The 4919-nt window shown below is 41.3% G+C and overlaps 1 protein-coding gene across 1 annotated transcript in view; it reads right to left on the bottom strand.

The window, feature by feature from the left end:
- Positions 1-4919, bottom strand: part of MALRD1 (MAM and LDL receptor class A domain containing 1) — a 930206-nt gene that overhangs the window by 247008 nt on the left and 678279 nt on the right. The window lies entirely within an intron of this gene.

The raw sequence follows: 4919 nt of genomic DNA, 5'->3' as shown, positions 1-4919 counted from the left end.
AAGCAAGAGCAATTACCCTCTGAATGGTTGCTTGGTTCCCCTACAATATGCAGACCAAGAGCTACAGAGGCAGCCACACAGCAGCAGATGCAGCCCCTATGCCTCTGTCACCTCCTGCCATGGGGACAGGGGCTGGACCAAACTCTTCCATCACCCAGTTCCAACAGAGTCCCCCACTGATCTTTTACTTTCTCTTGATGTGGACAACTGAGCAATACCAGGATAGCAATGCCAATTACAGGTTGATAGGAGTATTTATTAGCTGGCTGGCGACTGCCTCCCTAAGACTTAGGGAAGACAGCCCCGAGTCTTCTGCAGAGCAAGTTTTTTTTAAAAAAAATGCTTTATTAACTTCTGATTTACATCATTCGTTTCCGCCAGATTTTGAGTTACAAATTTTCTCCCCGTTTTTCCCCTACCCACCGCCCCAAAATAGCAGTCCCACAGGATATCCCTTCCTCCAGTCTGCTCTCTCCCATATTTTCTCCCATACCCCTTTCGACTTTTCCAGTGGATCTCCTATGCCTCAGTGCCTGTATATCTTATTTCCCAATTACATATATATATATATATATATATATGCACACACACATATACATATATATATATTTGAATATTTGATTTTAAAACTTTCAATTCCAGATTCATTCCCTTCCTTCCTTGTCACCCACCCTTAGTGGGAAGATAAGCAGTTCAGTATAGGTTGTACATGTGCAGCTAATGCAAAACAATAATATAGTAGATATATTGTAAAAGACTGACTATATTTTCCTCCCTCCTATCCTACTTCCCACTTTTTCTATTCTCTACTTTGATCCCATCCCTTTTCAAAAGTGGGTGCTTCCAACTTCCCTCCCCCGCAGCCTGCCCTCCCTTCCATCATCCCCCCTCTCATCCCCTTCCCCCCCTATTCTCCCAGAGGGTGAGATACCCTATTTAGTGTGTATTTCACTCCCTCCTCAAGCCAAATTCAATGGGAATAAGGTTGACTCATTCCCTTTTGCCTTCCTATTCTTCCCCTCCATTGTAACCATTTTTCCTTGCCTCTTCTGTATGAGATAGTTAACCCCAATATCTCTCCCCATCTCCTCTCATTATATTCCTCTCACCTCTTAATTTCACCTTTTAAGTATCATTCCTTCCTGTTAAATCGGTCCTGTGCCCTCTATCTATGTATACCTGTAAACATATATACACACATTCACATATGTATTCATATGCCCATATACCCTCATATATACATGTATATATATATATATTTCTAATCCCTTAAACTACTGAGAAAAGTTTCATAAGTTACAATGATTGTTTTTCCATGTAGGAATGTTAATAGTTCGACTTTGATAAGTTCCTTATGATTTCTTTTCCCTGTTTACCTTCTCATGCTTCTCTTGCTTTTGTATCTGAATGACAAATTTTCTGTTCAACTCTGGTTTTTTCAGCAAGAATGCTTGAAAGTCCTCTATTCCACTGAATGAGCATATTTTCCCCTGAAACATGATACTCAGTTTTGCTGGGTAGGTGACTCTTGGTTTTAATCCCAGCTCCTTTGACCTCCAGAATATCATATTCCAAGCCCTTCGATCCCTCATTGTAGAAGCTGCCAGATCCTGGGTTATCCTGATTGTGTTTCCACAATATTCAAATTGTTTCTTCCTGGCTCCTTGTAATATTCTCTCCTTAGTCGGGGAATTCTGGAACCTGGCTATAATATTCCTAGGAGTTTTCTTTTTGGGATCTTTTTCAGGAGGTGATCAGTGGATTCTTTCAACCTCTATTTTGCCCTCTGGTACTAAAACATCAGGGAAATTTTCTTTGAGAACTTCCTGGAGGATGATTTCTAGGTTCTAACTTTGGTCATGGCTTTCAGGTAGTCCAATAATTTTTAAATTATCTCTCCTGGATCTATTTTCCAGGTCAGTGGTTTTTCCCATGAGATATTTCACATTGCCTTCTATTCTTTCATTTGTTTGGATCTGTTTAACAGCATCTTGATTTCTCATAAAGTCATTAGCTTCCAATTGCTTCAATCTAATTCTGAAGCAATGATTCTCCTCATTGAGCTTTTGAGATTCTTTATCCATCTGGCAAATTCGGATTTTTAAGGCATTCTTCTCCTCATTGCCTTTTTGAGCCTCCTTTGCCATTTGACTCAGTCTGTTTTTTAAGGTATTATTTTCTTCAGTCAGGCTGTTGACTCTCATTTCATAATTTTCTTGCATTGTTCTCATTCCTCTTCCCAATTTTTCCCCCACTTCTCTTATCTGCTTCTTAAGGTCCTCTATGGCCTGTAACCAGCTCATATTTTCCTTTGAAGCTTTTGGTGCGGAGTTCTGACTTCACTGCTTTCCTCCTGTTCCATGCTTTGCTACTTTTTGTCCCCCAAATAGGAGTGTATTGTTGGAATCTTCTGTCTGCTTTGTTTCCTTTGCCTGCTCATTTTGCCACTCAATTACTTGACTTTTGGGCTTTTTGCCACAGTAGGACTCTGCCACCAAACAGGGGAGCTTTCATCCCAAATGCTGGGGTTTTCTCAGCTGCAGGAGGTATTAGATGGGTACCCTCTCTGAAGTCTCCACATGCTCTGGCAAACTGGACACACCCCAGAACCTCCACCCTAGACTGCAATCCAGATCCAAGCTGGTTAAAGTAAGAGCGATTACCCCTCAGACTGGTGCTTGACACTCTGCAGGCCAGGAGCTGAAGCCATCACGTGGCACTGGCTGGCTGTGCTGGAGTGTCAGCGGCTTTTCGCCGGGGGGGGGGGGGGGGGGGGGGAGCCACGCACTCCCACTTACTGGGTCCCAAAGTCCTGACTGCACTGGCCTCTCACTTTGTCCTTCCCATCTATATGTTGACAAATCTGGAAAGGGCCACAGCTCCCAGAGAGCTGCGCTGGCCGATTCCTGCCAGCCTGCCGGGCTGTCCTCAGAGGGAGGTTAGCTTCTCTGTGTCATTTTGTGGGTTCTGAAGCTCCAAAGTTTGTTTAGAGTCCCCTTTGTACATGGATTGGGGAGGGTGGAAGCCGGAGCCACGGGAAGGTGGTGCTTCTACTCCGCCATCTTGGCTCCGCCCCCCCATGCCCCTCCTTTTAAAGCAAGCTCTGCCCTTATTAGATTGGGAGCACCTTGAGGACTATCTTTTTGCCTTTTGCTGTATGCTCAATGCTTAATACAGAGTTTGGCACATAGTAGATGCTTAATTAATGCCAACTGATTAATTATAGAAACACATATATATGCATATATATTACTTTATTACATAATATTATGCATAGAGAATAAAAACCAAAAACTAATTATCTATAAAAATTATGAAATTCCAATTCATTATAATCCATGAAGCCTTTAAATGACTGTTATTTTTTAGTAATCATAAAGTTACTTCTAATTTTACCTTCATTTTTGTATCGACATTTTTTTTAAACCTTGTACAAGGTGCTCCAAAAATGTTTAGTAACTTTAAACTTATGGGACAGTGTGTGTGTGTGTGTGTGTGTGTGTTGAAACAGGTATTATTCATGAATTCCTGCTACAAAAGTTTCTAAGTAGCATAAACAAAATGACTTATTTGGTGAATTCATCAACATGAATCAACAGAGATTACCTGCTTTTCTACATTTTAGAAAGATGTGGCTTTTGTTTGATTGTTCTCCCACACCCTCTAAGCAGATGTAGAGACCTAAATAGAAACTTTTTGTACTTTGGGCAAATCTAGGTGAGGGCATCAAGGGTGGCATAGAGGTTGTGAGGACTCATATTTGTAGACAGGTAGACTTGAGGGAATGGAAGCAGAAAGACAAGTTAGTCAAAGGAAGATGAAATTGGAGATGAGAAGTGACAGAGATAGGTAATGAGCTTCTTTGGGAGAGAAAGTGATATGGATGCACCTTAATGAACAGAAAGAATCTAGCCTAGATTAACGTGAAAGGGGGTAGTGTTTTTGTTGAGCTATGGTGCCAGAGTGAAGGTGTACAAATGACTTCAAAGATGAACCTTGACTCCTCCTCTTGTCCTTGTATACTGGGGTGTGAAAGAAAGGAGTTTCCAACCTTGGAGAAGGTTTCAAGAGATATGGTATCATCGAGGATCAGGCAAGTTCCAGTGAGTTATCACGAGATGGAGAAAACGTGATAAATATAATAGAAACACCATTGAATTCAGAGGTAGAGGATAGAGGTTCAAATCCTGCCTTGAGCGCTTAATAGATGTAAAATCTCAGACAAATAACTTAAATACTTTCAATCTCCATTTTCTCATCTATAAAATAAGGAGGTTGCATCTGAGCACCTCTAAGGTCACTTCTACCTCTAAATCTCAGACTCAATGATATCACATGGCTGACTTGGAAAAGCCACTGAATCTCTCCTGACTTTAATTGCCTCGAGAGGATTAGACTCAAATCTAAGCTATTTTCCTATAATTATGGGGCCCTGGCCTTGTAACCTGGAGAAAGTAATGGAACCTGTCTGGGCCTCAATTTCTTTATTTGCAAAATGCAGGAGTAGGGAGTCCCTCATTGCCCTGAATTTATGATTATAAATTTAGAAATGAAAGGCACTTTGGAAGTCATTTAGTTCAACTCTAGCATTTTATAAATGGGGAAACAGAAACCCAGAGACATGAGAGGACTTGGGCAAGGTCCTATAGCTAGCCAATTATAAAAGTAAAATTTGAATACAAATCATCTTACTATAAATCTTATTTTTTCACTGCTGCGCAATCAAGAGTTTTCTCAGAAGATGACAAAGAAAGTGTGGGCAGAGAAGGTAAGAAATGCGAAAGGACCAGGCATGAGCTTATTGTTGGGAGGGAGACTGGAAGGTGCAGGACTATGACTAGTCTAGCCAGTAAGGAATTGTCTGTCCTGCTGGGGAAGGAAGGAAGGAAGGAAGGAAGGAAGGAAGGAAGGAAGGAAGG

The sequence above is a fragment of the Petaurus breviceps genome, unplaced genomic scaffold, assembly GCF_028583685.1.
Source record: "Petaurus breviceps papuanus isolate PSGF00001 unplaced genomic scaffold, PetGlider_PUasm1.0 178, whole genome shotgun sequence".
Classification (NCBI taxonomy): domain Eukaryota; kingdom Metazoa; phylum Chordata; class Mammalia; order Diprotodontia; family Petauridae; genus Petaurus; species Petaurus breviceps.
The sequence above is the reverse complement of the archived record's forward strand: the minus strand, read 5'-3'. Positions and strand labels throughout refer to the sequence as shown.